We start from the raw sequence: 18509 nt of genomic DNA, 5'->3' as shown, positions 1-18509 counted from the left end.
AGGATTCAATTGTTTTACCCCATAACCTAGGAGTGAAAGTGAAAGTTGCTCAGTCTATCCAACTTGCTGGGACCTCATGGACCGTATAGTCCATGGAATTCTCCAGGCCAGAATACTGGAGTGGGCAGCCTTTCCCTTCCCTGGGGCATCTTCCCAACCCAGGAATTGAAGCCAGGTCTCCCTCATTGTGGGTGGTTTCTTTACCAGCTGATCTACAAGGGAACCCCAAGAATACTGGAGTGGGTAGCCTCCCCCTTACTCCAACGGATCTTCCCGACCCAGGAATCCAATCGGGGTCTCCTGCATTGCAGGCGGATTCTTTACCAACTGAGCTATCAGGGAAGCCTGTTGTAAAGTCATGAGTTTCTTTGTTTCCAGTATAGCTTTTTCCTAAGAGCTAAAGTGAAACGCTTACCGGAAGGCTTACTCTGCGGAATGACGAACAGAGTGACCAGCACAGCTTCAATCATTATACAAAGTCTTTTTCATTTGGTATCCTTTGAATTTCATAAAGCAGAAGAGCAACCAGGGCTGTCATAAAAAACCTATTTCATTCAGAAACATTTGTGGATAAAATGCTGAATTTACAAGAGAGCATTATAAAAATTATTTTCTGTTTCTACAAGATGGTTTTCTTTTAAACATTTATAAAATACCATACCTCTCACTGTTACCTCTTGAGTCAGCCCCAAATAAGCCTCCTCGTGTGCTAGGTCTTTTGAGCCCTTAGCGGGTGATTGGAGTTCGCTTCAGAAGCAAAAGGAAGCTTTACTCTTTCATCAAGGAATCGAGAGGTACCAACTCCCACTCTAGAGCACAGCTCTCCCTTACGTGCCAGTGGTCTGGCTGCTCTTTGGTGTTCCTGTCCGGGAAGACAGCGCAGAGTTCTCGCGAGTCAAGGGGTCAGGGCACAGCCGTGCTGCGCACGGAGCTTCAGGCTGACGTGAGGAGCGCAGAGCCCTTGCGCACAGCGTTGGGGTGGAGTCGGCATCGCCATCTTGAGCTGAAGTGTCCTGGGCCGCGTATCTCCACCAGGCAGCTGGCCAAAGTGCCCTGTTGCTCGAAGTGATTCTTTGCTGGGAACACTAATCCCATGTGTTAGGTGTGAGGCCTCTGCTCACTGTCCGTGACAGAAAAATGAAACTAGACTAACCCAGAGGAAGAGGTAAGACCTTATCACCCATGTTCTCTCGTTTTTCCCTTGGACCCAGGGGACTTTGTGGGTACCAGAACGGGTGGGTTTTCACAGTATCCTGGGAAACATTTACATTTCCTAGAGGTTTAAAATTTGAAAAAATAGGAGAAAGACTCTTACAATTTTGTTCCCTTAAGAAGCCCACTGCTGCTGCTGCTAAGTCGCTTCAGTAGTGTCCGACTCTGTGCGACCCCTTAGACGGCAGCCCACCAGGCTCCCCTGTCCCTGGGATTCTCCAGGCAAGAACACTGGAGTGGGTTGCCATTTCCTTCTCTAATGCATGGAAGTGAAAAGTGAAAGTGAAGTCGCTCAGTCGTGTCTGACTCTTTGCTACCCCATGGACTGCAGCCTACCAGGCTTCTCCGTCCATGGGATTTTCCAGGCAAGAGTACTGGACTGGGGTGCCATTACCTTCTCCGGAATTGTTACTACATAATGTTAAAATAAATATGTAATATTAATACGTATTTGCATGCCTATATAGTGTTTTGCACTGGGTTTAAGGGTTTCCTAGGTGGCTCAGCTGTTAAAAAAAAAAAAAAAAAACTGCCTGCCAATACAGGAGATATAGGAGATGCAGGTTCAATCCCTGGGTCAGGAAGATCCCCTGGAGGAGGAAATGGCAACCCACTCCAGTATTCTTGCCTGGGAAATCCATGGACAAGGGTGGCTGGATAGCTACAGTGGAGTAGGGTGGGGCGGGTGGGGGGCGGGAGGTGGGTCACAAAAGGATCAGACATGACTTAGCAACTAAACAATAATCACAAGAAACAAGTAAACATGTATTTCCATGATATCAAGATTTCCTGAGTGGTACAAGAGTCAGAAATATTTTTTATGTAATAAGTAATTATACAGTCTCCTAATTCATACTTTTAAGCATTAATATATAACTTTAAGATATTACTATGATCATAAATATGTTGCATGAATATTTCATGATAGGAGGGCTTGATATTTACCACCAATTTTATTTCAATTACAGTAGAACTTTATATTTGAAATGACCAGTTGAGTAATTTAATTGTTAGAGTGAGAATTACATTTCTAATATTATACAGGCTATAAATACCTGGATATGGCATTAAAGTAGGCTATGTTAATGACAAAAATAAAATAAAATATGCCTTTATATCATAATAAGGTATTTTTTAAGTGAGCTACATTGTTAGAAATTCCACAATGGCCTATCATAATATAGTTTACAATTTAGCATGTACCTAAACTGCATGAATGGAGAAGGCAATGGCAACCCACTCCAGTCCTCTTGCTTGGAAAATCCCATGGACGGAGGAGCCTGGTAGGCTGCAGTCCATGGAGTTGCTAAGAGTCGGACACGACTGAACGACTTCACATTCACTTTTCACTTTCATGAAACAGGTACAATTATTCCTTTGATCTATGTAGAAATATCTTCAGTCCTTATGAAATGATAAGCTTAAGTGAGCTTAAGTGAAAGTTGCTCAGTCTTGTCCGACTCTTTGTGACCCCATGGACTATGTAGTCCATGGAATTCTCCAGGCCAGAATACTGGAGTGGGTAGCCTTTCCCTTCTTCAGGGGATCTTCCCACCTAGGGATCGAACCCAGGTCTCCTGCATTGCAGGTGAATTCTTTACCAGCTGAGCCACAAGGGAAGCAGAGAGTAAATTGATTCATTCAAAACATTTTATATTTAGCTACTGTAGAAGCAAATATTTTTATTCAGTGTATAATATACACATTGTTTGAAAAGTGAAGTGATTGGTATCATACAACATATAACACCATTTCTTTCAGATGTTAAAGAATCTGCCTCCAGTGAGGAAAACCTGGGTTAGATCCCTGGGTGGAGAAGATCCCCTTGAGAAGGGAATGGCAACCCACTTCAGTATTTCAGCCTGGAGGATTCCACGGACAGAGAGCCTGGTGGGCTCCATGGGGTTGCAAATAGTTGTACCTGACTGAGCAACTAACATTTTCACTTTCTCTCATTTTCAATATCAGAATTTTTAAGAGTCTTAAGAAATGGAAGGTAATCAAACTCAAAAAAAGAACAAAAGATTAAAAATCTCACTTTTAAATAGAATTTGAAATAATTTGATATCACATAAAACAATGAATTCTAAATTCTACTTATTTGAAACATTTAATAAGTAAATATGAATAATAAATTATATTTATTTTATTTTTTTACTGTAAGAACAAATTTTTAAATGTTATTAAGAAAGTCTCCCAATAATATATTTTCTTTATTACAACAAAGTGTGATCAATTAAAATGTATGCATTTTCAGCTATTTGCATCGTATCTTATTAAATATGGACAAACATAAACATATATTGACATATTAGAAAGTATATATAGTTGATCTTGGAATAGAAATGTGAATAAAATATAAAATTTGTGTGTATGAACTGAGCACCACAGATATTGACTGTATAAAAAGGGTAATAAACTAGGCAGAATCTCCTGCAGTCAAACTTACTGAAAAAAAATCCACATTATATAATGTCTTAAAATAGTTGGTGCTATTGAAACATTTCATTTTCATGAGAGTAATAAATTTTGAACATATTCAGTTGTTTCTATGAAAGTACACTGTCAGACTACTTTGTTTGAAAGTTGGAATATTTTATTATTCACTGGACACTATTTTCTTCTCTGGAGTTTGAAACATTAATTATTACATAAAGTGAGAATCAGATGCTTTCAAATATGAATATCTTTTCAAGCAGTCTAAAGTTTAGCATCTTAAAAAATGTTCATTAATACTTTTATTAATAAATATACATTAATAAGATAAATAATCAAACACTTTATTTTGAGTCTAAATTGTAGATAAAAACATGCTATGCCTAAAATCAAGAACATTGTTTCATTTAACTCTATTATCAGAGACTGAAAATTTTTTAATGACAGTACATGCATGCTAAGTCACTTTAGTCCTGTCCAGCTCTTTGCAACCCCAGGATCTGTAGCCTGCCAGGTTCCTCTGTCCATGGGGTTCTCCAGGCAAGGGTACTGGATTGGGTTGCCATTTCCTTCTCCAGGGGATCTTCCAGACTCAGGGATCAAACCCTCATCGTTTGTGTCTCATGCATTGTCAGGCAAGTTCTTTACAACTAGCACCACCTGGAAAGCCACTAATAACAGTAGGACTCTTTAATAATAAATTTCTTCACATATTCCAGTTACTGCTGCTGCAAAGTCGCGTCAGTCGTGTCCGACTCTGTGCGACCCCATAGACGGCAGCCCACCAGGCTCCCCCGTCCCTGGGATTCTCCAGGCAAGAACAGTGGAATGGGTTGCCATTTCCTTCTCCAATGCATGAAGGGGAAAAGTGAAAGTGAAGTCGCTCAGTCGTTTCTGACTCTTAGCGACCCCATGGACTGCAGCCTACCAGGCTCCTATGCCCATGGGATTTTCCAGGCAAGAGTACTGGAGTGGGGTGCCATTGCCTTCTCCGGTCCCAGTTACTAACTGGAATCAAAGTAATGTGTAGAAACTTTATAGTTAAAGACAATTGATACAGGTACTAAGGAACAATGGAGAATTTACTTGAAATGTAAAAATTAATAAGAAGACTGATAGGTAAACTATGCAATGTTTAACATCTACACTAATGGTTTTAACCTTTTGAATATATTAAGTAGCTTTTCAAAATTTTATTTTAGTCCTCATATTTCCACTAAGAAATAATGATAATCTTGAAATATCATACTAAACTAACTTATTAACAATCTAGATATGAATATTTTACTAATCTGATGAATACACAGTTTACCCCTGTCTTTCTTGTGTTAATGCATTATACTGAAACAATTTTGTGATGATATTATGGTCTATCATATGGTTGGATGGCATCACCTACTCTATGGACATAAGTTTGATAGGCTCCAGGAGTTGGTGATGGACAGGGAAGCCTGGCGTGCTGCAATCCATAGGGTCACAAAGAGTCGGACACGACTGAGTGACTGAACTGAACTGAATATGGTCTATTATCTGACAATTTAGAATGTGATTAATATAAAAAATTTACATTTTATTTATTACATGTTTATCTCTGTCTATAGACTTAGGAAATTTATTACTCAGCCATTAAAAAGAATACATATGAATCAGTTCTAATGAGGTGGATGAAACTGGAGCCTATTATACAGAGTGAAGTAAGCCAGAAAGAAAAACACCAATACAGTATACTAACACATATATATGGAATTTAGAAAGATGGTAACAATAACCCTGTATACGAGACAGCAAAAGAGACACTGATGTATAGAACAGTCTTATGGACTCTGTGGGAGAGGGAGAGGGTGGGAAGATTTGGGAGAATGGCATTGAAACATATATAATATCATGTATGAAACGAGTCACCAGTCCAGGTTCGATGCACGATACTGGATGCTTGGGGCTGGTGCACTGGGACGACCCAGAGGGATGGTATGGGGAGGGAGGAGGGTTCAGGATGGGGAACACATGTATACCTGTGGCGAATTCATTTCGATATTTGGCAAAACCAATACAATATTGTAAAGTTTAAAAATAAAATAAAAGTTAAAAAAATAAATAAAAAATTAAAAACATAAAATAATATGTAGAAAAAAATAAAATAATGTATATATACTTGAAGAAGCATAATTTTGCAATTCATTTTCCTGTACACAAAAACAGTCAAAAGTGGATAAGAAGAGCATGATATCAGCTTCTATAATGCGACATATACTATCCCTTTGGATCTGAAGACCAGCTTGAATTTGGAACTAGGAAAAGGGATGGCATACATCCCCTCACTCACACACAAACACACACACAGCTGAGTGATAGAGTCCAGGAGATAAGTAACATCCTGCATCAAATAGCTCCTGTGAATCAATGGACACACCAAAGTTTCATTTTCCTGTTCCCTGCATGCTCTGAATTAAAGTCTGTTCTGTTTCTGCCTAACATCATTAAGAATATGACTTCAAAGTTTCAAACTGTTTTCAAGTAATTTAATTGAGTCCCAGAACAAACTAAAGAAAATTTAAAGGACTATAAAAATATTCACAACTCAACAAGAGAAAATTCAGTTTTTTGCATCTAATAAAATGTTCAGTTCAGTTGCTCAGTCGTGTCCGACTCTTTGCGACTCCATGAATTGCAGCACGCCAGGCCTCCCTGTCTATCACCAACTCCCGGAGTTCACTCAAACTCGTGTCCAACGACTCAGTGATGCCATCCAGCCATCTCATCCTCTGTCGTCCCCTTTTCCTCCTGCCCCCAATCCCTCCCAGCATCAGAGTCTTTTCCAGTGAGTCATCTCTTCGGATGAGGTGGCCAAAGTACTAGAGTTTCAGCTTTAGCATCAGTCCTTCCAAAGGAATCCCAGGGCTGATCTCCTTCAGACTGGACTGGTTGGATCTCCTTGTAGTCCAAGGGACTCTCAAGAGAGTTATCCAACACCACAGTTCAAAAGTATCAATTCTTCGGTGCTCAGCTTTCTTCACAGTCCAACTCTCACATCCATACATGACCACAGGAAAAACCATAGCCTTGACTAGACAGACCTTTTTTGGCAAAGTAATGTCTCTGCTTTTCAATATGCTGTTACATGCATGCAAATAAGCTTGAAAATATAACCCATAATGAGGATTTAAAAAATCAGTAGAAGTAGATCCAGAATTAACACAGAAAATAGAATTAATAAGTAAGGGTATTAAAAATTAATATAACTATTTTAAACATGTTCACATTGGCAGAGAAGTATAGATTTAGTACATAAAGTAGTGGAATAGGTATTTTCAGAATAACCAAATTGAAATTCTATGGATGAAAAATATAGCTTCTAAGATGACAAATGCACAGAAATTTATTGGCAGCAGATTAGACACCAATTAGTTAATGTGAAGACAAAATAAAATAATCAAATTTGGAACTGGGAATAAAAAATAGAATTGAAAAAATGTTCTAGTGTACTTTGGGAAATTTTAAGTAGACTGAAATACTTAAATATACTTAAATATTTCAAATATAATTTGAGTCCCTGAAGGATTGCAATGAGAAAGAAAGATAACAAGAAAAAAATTGAAATAACACTAAGAGTTTTCCAAGTGGGAAGGAACTATAAATATATAGAACCAAGAATATTAATAAAACTCAAACACAAAAATGTTGAAGAAAACTATTACCCAGGTAATTCAAAATCAAATTGCTTAAATGAATGATGAAGAGAATATGTTAAAGGTAGCCAGAAAATAAAGACAAACTACATCAAAGGGAACAAAGATGAGTATCAAAGCAGAACTCTCCTCAGAAACAGTGCAAGGCAGAAAACACATTTAAAATGTTGATAGAAAACAAAAAACGGGCTACTTGTATCCTACACCCAGAGATAGTGTCTTTCAAATACAAAGGTAAAAGGAAAGCCTTCTTCAGCATACAAATCTTGAAAGCATTACTGAAGTGAACACCTGCACAACAAGGAAGGTTAGGAAGAGAAATGATACCAGATAGATATCTGATGCAGATAAGTGTAGCAAAAGTCAGGAATATGTGGAAACATATAAACTATTTATTGTTCTTATTGTTTAAATGTCTTTAAAATGCAATTGAAAGGTAAGCAAAAGTAATACAGTGCACAGTGGAATTTGTAATATATCCAATACTGAAATGCATACACCAGTGACACAGTAATACACATTACTAGTGCAAGATTCTTATTCTAGAGTTTAAGTAGTACAATTAATTGAAGGTAAACTAAAAAGTTTAAGATGTTGTGGTAGACAAAATTCCAAGATGGCATCCAAGTTTCCTATTCTTCATTGTATGTGCTCTATAAAATCTCTTCTTTCTGATTATAGGCAGGACTGATCAGTATGATGGATAGTCTTCTCTTGAATGGGCTACATATGTGGAATTGGTTATTGAGTAGCCATGCCCCTGAATGCAATACACTATATAACTCCTCTGAGTAAACAGGAATAAGATTCTCCTTTGAAGAAGAAAGCTGCCATGTTGTAGGAAGGATTGTGGCTAGGACCAAAGTGTGGTCTCCAGATGCTGACAGAAACCTCAAGCTAGCAAGAAAGTAGAGCTTTAGAGCCAAATGTAACTGAATTCTGTGAAAAACCTAAATAAATTTGAAGAGGACCTAAGTTCCAGAGGAGAATTCAGTCTGGATAACACTATCTGGACCCTAAGAAGAGAACCTAGTTATACCACACCCAGATTTCTAGCCTCCAGAAAGTCCAAGATAATACACTGATGTGGTTTTAGGCAGTGAAGTTGGTAGTATATAGAATTCGGAAGCTGCCATAATGATTACCTCGCAGTGTCTTAAGTGGAACTGGAGGCAGGCAGAAGGTACATACTAAAATTTGAGAAGCAGAATAGACTAAATTGCCTTGTATATACTGTTGGTAGAAATATGAACTTTAAAGATGCTGTTGGTTAGGGATGAGAAGAAAATGAGCAATCCATTATTAGAGACTTGAGGAAGATAAGATCCTTGTGATGCAGTAGTGATGGTGACCTTAGTGAAAATATGTCCTATAATTATGTGGAATGCAGAACTTGTATACAATGGACTTAGATAATTAGTTGAGAGAGTTTTCAAGTTTAGTGTTAAAGATGCATGATTTATTACTGCTGCTTACAATAAAATGTGAGAGCAGAGAAATAAACTGATGGAATTACCATTAAACCAAATAGAACCTGGACTGGGTAATTGTGAAAAGTTTCAACCTCCCAGATGATGTTTTAAGGCAGAAATGGTGCTAAAAGGGACAGAGAGGGAAAAAAAAAAAAGTTTGTTATTATGCTTTTTTTGCTACTATATAACATTAGTTTGAAACTTCAGAGTATTTAATCAAAGTGCCCCTTCAGGAGATTAAGGATGAAATTCACAGATGTTCTCAACCAAACCTGAGGGCTCTAGGAAGCTTCAGAATATTTTATCTAATGTGAAGAATCTCAATAAAATGCAAGCAAGACACACAAGGTTCTTGAGAAAATTGTATTGACAGAAACACTGTTGGCTTGAAGTGAAAGACAGAATATAAAATGCAAAAGCCTGGGCAGCGGATGGAGCGTGGGGGATGGGGAGCGGTGCGGCCGGCGAATAGCCCTGACATCCCGGGGGCTGCTGGGATGCCGCGGGGAGGCGGGCCGGGGGCAGTGGGGAGCAGACTGAGTGTGGCCAACCTCCTTTTCTCTGTTCCCTTCCAGCATCAGCTCGGCCTCTTCGCTCAACCGGACCTTGCCTCTAGGCTAAGTGGGCAACATGAGTGGCAACAACTTGGATGTGAATGACAAGTTTGATGAGCAGTTGCGAGTGCAAGAATGGTACAGAGACACCAAGGACAACGGCACTGAGAAAGATCCCGGTGCAGAAACCGATTCTTTCAGACAGCAGCCGACTGACACCCCATACGAGTGGGACCTAGACAAGAAGGCTTGGTTCCCCAAGATCACTGAAGATTTCATTGCTACGTATCAGGCCAATTATGGCTTTTCTAATGATGGTGCATCTAATTCTACTGCAAGTGTCCAAGATGTCAGTGCTAGGACTGCAGAAGAACCTCCGCAAAGACAACCCCCTGATCCCAGTGATCTGAAAAAGAAGGGAGAAAAGAGAAAGACTGAATCAGGATGGTTTCATGTTGAAGACGACAGAAATACAAATGTTTATGTGTCTGGTTTGCCTCCAGACATTACAGTGGATGAATTTATACAGCTCATGTCGAAGTTCGGCATTATTATGAGAGATCCTCAAACGGGAGACTTTAAGGTCAAGCTTTATAAAGATGATCAAGGAAATCTTAAAGGAGATGGACTTTGCTGTTATTTGAAGAGAGAATCTGTGGATCTGGCATTAAAACTTGTGGATGAAGGTGAAATTAGAGGCTACAGATTACATGTGGAGGTGGCAAAATTTCAGTTAAAGGGAGAATATGATGCCTCAAAGAAGAAGAAGAAGTGCAAAGACTACAAGAAAAAGCTGTCTATGCAACAAAAGCAGTTGGATTGGAGACCTGAGAGACAAGCTGGCTCATCCCGAATGCACCATGAGCGAGTTGTCATCATCAAAAACATGTTTCATCCAGTGGATTTTGAGGATGATCCACTGGTGTTGAATGAAATCAGAGAAGACCTTCGAGTAGAGTGTTCAAAGTTTGGACAAATTAGGAAGCTCCTTCTCTTTGATAGACACCCTGATGGTGTGGCCTCTGTGTCCTTTAGGAGTCCAGAGGAAGCTGATTATTGTATTCAAACCCTCAATGGAAGGTGGTTTGGTGGGCGTCAAATCACTGCCCAAGCGTGGGATGGAACTACAGATTGTCAGGTGGAGGAGACCACAAGCGAAAGGGAGGAAAGGCTGAGAGGATGGGAGGCTTTCCTCAATGCTCCTGAGGCCAACAGAGGCCTGCAGCGTTCAGATTCCATCCGTGCTCCAGAGAGGGCAGGGTCTTCTAGAGTTAGGCATTTTTCTGAGCATCCTGGCACATCTCAAACAAATGTTCAAGCAGCTGCAACTGAAATGGCATTTGAAGAACCTATAGATGAAAAGAAGTTTGAAAAAATGGAAGATGGGGGAGAAGTTGAAGAAGCTGCTTCTGAAAAAGATGCTAAAGAAAGTGGCCCTGAAAAAGAAGCTGAAGGTTCCTGAGAAGAATCTGAAGAGAGCTGCCTTGAAAGAGAGTCTAAGGCAGCCTGTCCCAAAAGAGAGCGTGAAGAAGACTTCCCAGAGAGAGAGTCTGGAGAAGGCAGCCCTGAGAAAGAGCATGAAGAAGGTAATCCTAACAAAGAGTCAAAAGAGACTGTCCCTGAAAAAGAATCCAAAAAGAAGAAACTCAAAACGGATCCTGACAAGAATGGCCATGAGAAGGAGTCTGAAGAAGAAGGCCCTGGCAAGGAGTCTGAGGGGGAGGCCAGCCCCCAAAAGGTGGCTTCTGAAGATGACGACTCAGAACAAGAGTCTAAAGACTGCTCAGAAAAGCAGTTTGAAAATGGCTCTGAAAAAGAGTTAGAAGAAAATGGCCTTGAGAAAGGTTTTGAGGAAGATGCCTCTGACAAGGAATTTAATGAAAACATTCTGGAAAAAGAGTTAGAAGAAAATGAATCTGAAAAATCAGAATTCGAAGATGACAGCTCTGAAAAAGTGTTTGATGAAGAAGGCTCTGAGAAAGAGTTTGACGAAGAGTCAGATGAAAAGGAAGAAGAGGAGGATGCATATGGAAAGGTATTTGATGATGAATCAGAGGAGGAGGATGAAGAAGATGCAGACAAAAAGGAATGTGAAGATGCTGATGAAAAGGATGAAGAAGATGAAAAGGTCTTTGAAGATTCAGATGGAAAAGAAGATGAGGAAGATGGAGATGTAAAGGAAGATGAAGACATAGATGAAAAGGTGTTTGAAGATGATTCCAGCGAGAAGTTTTTTGATGACGATTCCAGTGACAAATTGTCTGACGAGAGAGGGACTGTGGGTGGTTTAGGGGATGTTAAGGAGGAAGGACCCTTGTCCACAGGCAGCAGCTTTGTTCTCGGTAGTAATGATGATGATGAAAACGACACTATTTAATCCCGTAAACTTGCTTTCTAGGGAGATTCCATCTCCATTTTGCCTCTGCTGCAGGGTAATTACTCATAGTGTTACATGAACGTGTGCATAGAAGTAGGATGCCATCTGATTAATGCAGTGAAGTGTTCATGGTTACCTGTACCTAATGATTTTAAATATGTGTTCATTGACTATTCAGTTCAAACTCCATAGCATAATGCAAGTTAATGTACTCCTCCTCCTTTGTCAGATTTGTTAAGTGCATGCAGAATAATATTTTTTTAAGTATTCTGATTTAAGTTTGTGACACTCAAAAATAAAGTTGTTGATATGCAGAAACGGAAAAAAAAAATCAATGCAAAAGCCTGTCAGACATTGAAAACACATTCTAACTTTACTTTTGCAAGTAAAGACAACATAGAGGATAGAATCAAGAGCTAAGGAAATATTATTTCCAGGCTTTAAAACCTAATTAAGAAAGAGCCAATTTTCCACCATTTATTCAGACAGCTTCAGGTAGATAACTTGTTTCTTCAGGTTCACAGTTCCACAGAGTGAGAACTTGTAATATATCAACTATACTATATCAATTTACAGCCTGGAGTTTACCCACATCTGGATCTGATTTAGATTTTGGACTTTGTACTGATGACATGATGAGATTTGGTTGCATATAAGGAGATTATAGGGGCTTTGGACTAATGCTGTACAGAATTCTACTTTTGAGAACTTTGGAAAGAGATGACAGTATTTTGTATTTTAGCGAGAGAATAACTGTGGGTCCACACATTAAGCTGTGGTATGCAGGATTCTAAGGTGGTCCCCAAGATTTCTAGCCCCTAATGTATGCACCTTGTTTAATATCCTTCTCTTGAGGGTGGGCAGGACCTATGAATATGATGGGACTGTGGCGCACTTCATTCCTTTACCTTGTGTAGCAAAGGTGATGAGATAGTTGTTCCCATGATTAAATGATGTTATATGACATCTTCATAGCAAACTGAAATGGGAGTCTTCTGCTGGCCTATAAGAAATAATCTTCCTTGTGATAGGGCCATCTGGCTACGTAGTGAAGGCAGCTTTTGGTAGTTGAGAGAAACCCAGAATGACTGCTGGCAAGAAAATACCTCAGTTCTATAGGCTCTTGGAACTGAATTTTGCCAGTAATGTGAAAAAGCTTGGAAACACAAGATGGGAATGTAATCTACATGACAACTTGATTTCCTCCTATTGAGACCCCAAGAGGTCTCTGCATTATTTGCAGAAATGACAAGATAATAAATGTATGTATCAGTTCAGTTCTGTTGCTCAGTCGTGTCTGACTCTTTGCGACCCCATGAATTGCAGCACACCAGGCCTCCCTGTCCATCACCAACTCCCGGAGTTCACTCAAACTCAAGTCCATGGAGTCGGTGATGCCATCCAGCCATCTCATCCTCTGCCGTCCCCTTCTCCTCCTGCCCCCAATCCCTCCCAGCATCAGGGTCTTTTCCAATGAGTCAACTCTTCGCATGAGGAGGCCAAAGTATTGGAGTTTCAGCTTTAGCATAAGTCCTTCCAAAAAACACCCAGGACTGATCTCCTTTAGAGTGGACTGGTTGGATCTCCTTGCAGTCCAAGGGACTCTGAAGAGTCTTCTCCAACACCACAGTTCAAAAGCGTCAATTCTTTGGCGCTCAGCTTTCTTCACAGTCCAACTCTCACATCCATACATGACTGCTGGAAAAACCATAGCCTTGACTAGACAGACCTTTGTTGGCAAAGTAATGTCTCTGCTTTTCAATATGCTATCTAGGTTGATCATAACTTTCTTTCCAAGGAGTAAGTGTCTTTTAATTTCATGGCTGCAGTCACCATCTGCAGTGATTTTGGAGCCCAAGTCTGACATTGTTTCCACTGTTTCCCCATCTATTTCCCATGAAGTGATGGGACCAGATGCTATGATCTAAGCTTTCTAAATATTGAGCTTTAAGCCAACATTTTCACTCTCCACTTTCATCAAGAGGCTTTTTAGTTCCTCTTCACTTTCTGCCATAAGGCTGGTGTCATCTGCATATCTGAGGTTATTGGTATTTCTCCCGGCAATCTTGATTCCAGCTTGTGCTTCCAGACTAGCGCTTCTTATGATGTACTCTGCATATAAGTTAAATAAGCAGGGTGACAATATACAGCCTTGACATACTCCTTTTCCTATTTGTAACCAGTCTGTTGTTCCATGTCCAGTTCTAACTGTTGCTTTCTGACCTGCATATAAGTTTCTCAAGAGGCAGGTCAGGTGGTCTGGTATTCCCATCTCTTTCAGAATTTTCCACAGTTTATTGTGATCCACACAGTCAAAGGCTTTGGCATAGTCAATAAAGCAGAAGTAGTGGTTTTATATATATGTGTGTGTGTGTGTATATATATATATATATATATATATATATATATATATATGTGTGTGTATATATATAAGAACACTCTAAACTATGATTCGTTGTTATGCAGCAAACTAATAAGGATGTGTATTGTAACCTAACAACTAAAAACATTAAATGGAATTATGGATTGATTTCTCAGTCTCAGCACTGTTAATATACTGGACCAGATAAATCTTTATTGAGATGGGGCTGTCCTGAACCTTGTAGGGTGTACTGCAGCATTCCTTTACCTACCTATCTACGTATCTTACATCTATTTATGTTTGGCACTTTAGTTAAATGCTGTCTTTGAATAATCTATTTAACGTGGAGCTTTTATGATCCTTCTGTTTTATCATGCTGGCAAACACAGAATATTTATCCTCTAATCTGTATTGGGACGAGAGATAATTAGAGTAGGTCTTCTTTTAGATCAGTTCCTCTCCTCTGTGTTATGCTATTCCTCATTCTCCATAATTCTGAGATAATGTTACTAAGTTTTCAAGATACAGTCTGTTCAGTGAACCTCCTTTGAAAGTGAAAGTAGCTCAGTCATGTCCGACTCTTTGCGACCCCATGGACTATGCAGTCCATGGAATTTTCTAGGCCAGAATACTATATTGGGTAGCCTTTCCCTTCTCTTCCCCACCCAGAAATCAAACTGGGGTTTCCTGCATTGCTGGCGGATTCTTTACCAACTGAGCTACTAGGGAAGCCCTATGTTTCTATAAACTACAGAATCTGGAGCTACGTCCCTAAAGCACAAAGCCTCCATTATTCTAGTAAATATTTGCTAACTATCTGCATTTGATGAGTCTATTTTTTCTGCTGCTTTTTATCCTTTTTTTTGGGGGGGGGGGGCTAACTTTTGGTTTGGCTAACTTTTAAGATGGTTTGTTCACCCTAATTTTTCTCAGAAGTAACTCTTAAGCTCTGGATTTACTCTGCTATCTTGTACTTTCAGGCACATATATTTTGATGTTTCTATTGTGATGCCACTATATAACTGCTACAGTTTTCAATCTTGCATATTTTTACATTCTAATTTATTTACTGCTTATACAGTTTATATGTTTTCAGAGTTTATTATTCAACAGTTCTGTTCAAAAGTGTTTTTAATTTTCACATTTCCAATACTCAGATTCTAGTAGTTAACAGATCACTTATGTCTGAGATTTTTCCAAATTTCTAACTACATCTTTATGATTACTTTGAAAGCTGTGCACTAAACCTTAGACTATAAACATGAATTATGAGAAAAACCAAAGTATAAGATTATATTTTTGACCATTGTTTAGTGGGAAGTGTATCTAATCAATAGAAACATTTTTCACAAGAAAAAAGTATAAAAATGCATTTTTTTTTTTTTTTTTTTTTTGGCTTTTTTTTTTTTTTTTTTTCCTTTTTTTTTTTTTTTGGTTTTAATTTTATTTTATTTTTAAACTTTACATAATTGTATTAGTTTTGCCAAACATCAAAATGAATCCACCACAGGTATACATGTGTTCCCCATCCTGAACCCTCCTCCCTCCTCCCTCCCCATACCATCCCTCTGGGTCGTCCCAGTGCACCAGCCCCAAGCATCCAGTATCGTGCATTGAACCTGGACTGGCAACTCGTTTCTTACATGATATTTTACATGTTACAATGTCATTCTCCCAAATCTTCCCACCCTCTCCCTCTCCCACAGAGTCCATAAGAATTGAAATGGTCATAATTTGTTTTTATAGGATGGTGTTTTGGGATAAATGAGAAAAAGCAAATATAACATGTCAAAATTCAAATATTCAATTTAGGGATGTATGTGTATGCTGCTGCTGCTGCTAAGTCGCTTCAGTCATGTCCGACTCTTTGCGACCCCATAGACGGCAGCCTCCCAGGCTTCCCCGTCCCTGGGATTCTCCAGGCAAGAACACTGGAGTGGGTTGCCATTTCCTTCTCCAGTGCGTGAAAGTGAAAAGTGAAAGTGAAGTTGCTCAGTCCTATCCGACTCTTTGCAACCCCATGGACTGCAGCCTACCAAGCTCCTCCATCCATGGGATTTTCCAGGCAAGAGTACTGGAGTGGGGTGCCATCGTCTTCTCTGATGTATGTGTATGTGTATACATATATATATGTGTGTGTGTGTGTGTGTGTGTATGGGGATATATATTTTAACCCCTTCTCTGTTGAAAATATTTAGAACATTAAAAACCATTTTAATTTAAATCGTGTGATTTGTAAGATATTATATATATGTATAAATATACTCATTGTATTATATATATGTGTGTGTGTGTGTATATATATATATATATATATATATATACACACTTAATGTAGATGTTTATATAAGCTGGATTGAGTTAGAAGGAAGAAGGTATTATGAAGTCTGCGGAAGGTATAGCATTAGTTCTATCAACAAATTCACAGGACAGAAGCCAAATATCAGGGCTTAATTTTTTTAAAGAAGAAAATGATTATGATTTTGATATATACAGTTTCAGTCTTAACCGCACACTAAGGAAATATTATCCACCCTCTACACACACACACACAGACACAGAGAGAGAGAGAGAGAGAGAGAGAGAGAGAGATGGAGTAATTGGAAAGAACCTTAAAAGTTTAAATAGCTTGCAGCTCATCCACCTACTTCACACTGCAGTAGAATTTGGAGGGATTTCATTTTTAACGGCAAATGCATATTTTCATTTAGGTTTGAATTGCCTACTTACATTACCATAGCAAGAAAAGATATATATTTTTGTAAAAAAGACAAAACAAACATCTATGAAATACAATATGATAGCACTTTAATCCTAGTTATCATTGAAGTAGGTGTGTGTGTATGTGTGTGTGTGTATGTATATATATATATATATACATACACACACATTATTTCACAAATACATTTTTTAAACTCTCCCCAAAACTTGTTAGAATTAGCTCACATTGGCCTACTATCATCAGGCATTATAAAGAAAAATTTAGATATTTGAAAGTTTACTAAAGGTTAATTGAAATAATAAAATTGTAATAATCATTCATTTAATTGGCCTTAAGCAGTTTAAAATTGGAAGCAATTATATAAGCTATAGAACTGAAATATAGTGTAAGCTTTGAAGTATGTGTTGGCATAATTATGTGGAACATCACATTTTTCTCCCATGTAGTGAACAGAAAGAGAATTGCCACAAAGGCAATAATTTTTCTTCAGTAAAATGATAACTTAAGGGTTAAAGAATCAGGAGAAATTCATCTCATATCCTGCAAGTAGAGGTATCAAATTAAAGTTTTAATGCCATTTAATTGACCTACACGTAAAATGACTTTCCACTCTAGGTAATGAACATAATTACAGAGTAGAGCTGAGACAAAATGCTTTGGGAAATCTAGTGGCTTGCTTATTTATCTATTTCTGGCTGTACTGGGTCTTCATTGTTGCATGGGGGCTTTCTCCAGTTGTGGTGCATGGTCTTCTCACTGTGGTGGCTTCTCTTGTTGCAGACCAAGAGCTCTAGGATGCGTGAACTTCAGTGCCGGGGTCCAGCCCTGGTGGATCCAGGGAATTTGAAGCGGGGATGGCGTCAGCGAGGATCAGGAAACAATTCCTTAATTAAACGTTAATTAAGGATATAAAGAGTAATAGAATGAGGATAGCTCAGTGAGGAAATTCAGTGGAGAAAAGAGGCTGAATAATTCAGCCAGAATGTAAGAGAAAGAACGACATGGTGAGACCAAGTTTCGGTGAACAAGGCCCACACTTTATTTTCCAAAGTAGTTTTTATACCTTAAGTTATGCATAGAGGATAATGGGGGAAGGGGTAGAGTCATGCAGTAAGCCTGGCTTTCTTCCTGCAAACTTATCATATGCAAAAGTTTAGGTGATTTGCATCATCTTCTGGCCCGGAGGCCTTTTTCTCTAAAGGTGATTATTCTAAAGTCAGGCGCCAGCCTCCAAAAAGCATTAGATAAAGTTGCATCCTACAGAGCAAAGGTGTGGTGGGCTATAACAAGAAAAAGAATTAAGGGTCCCAGGTTACAAACATTAAAGCTACTACTTACACCAATTATATTAATCAATACACTGCCAGGGACACAGCAGGTAAGGGATATGGAGACTTAGCAGCAAATATTGGCCCAACAAGTGAAAATCCCTTCACCAATACAATTTCTAATCAATCTTTTGACTGCTCAAAGGAATCTGTATTTAGACAGTTTAGAACATCTCATGCCTCTCACAGTTTGGAGGCTCTGAGCAATCACATGTGGCCGGAAAAACCTATTCAGGCAGGCTAGAGGACTTCCAAGGGAGTTTGTAGGTTGAAACACTGTCACAACCCAGGAATTATTAACTGGAGCTGTAAGCTAACTCTTTTTTCAGAGAGGTAGTGGGGGACAGCCCCCCGTAAAGT

General features: G+C 38.9%; 1 pseudogene; it reads left to right on the top strand.

Annotated features, from left to right (window-relative positions):
• The first annotated feature begins 962 nt into the window (after positions 1-962).
• On the top strand, positions 963-13014 carry LOC109567133 (17S U2 SnRNP complex component HTATSF1 pseudogene; annotated as a pseudogene).
• The last annotated feature ends 5495 nt before the right edge of the window (positions 13015-18509 follow it).

The sequence above is a fragment of the Bos indicus genome, chromosome 12 (assembly GCF_029378745.1).
Source record: "Bos indicus isolate NIAB-ARS_2022 breed Sahiwal x Tharparkar chromosome 12, NIAB-ARS_B.indTharparkar_mat_pri_1.0, whole genome shotgun sequence".
NCBI classification, from domain to species: Eukaryota; Metazoa; Chordata; class Mammalia; order Artiodactyla; family Bovidae; genus Bos; species Bos indicus.
Note: the sequence above shows the minus strand (reverse complement) of the source record. Positions and strands in the feature narration are given on the sequence as shown.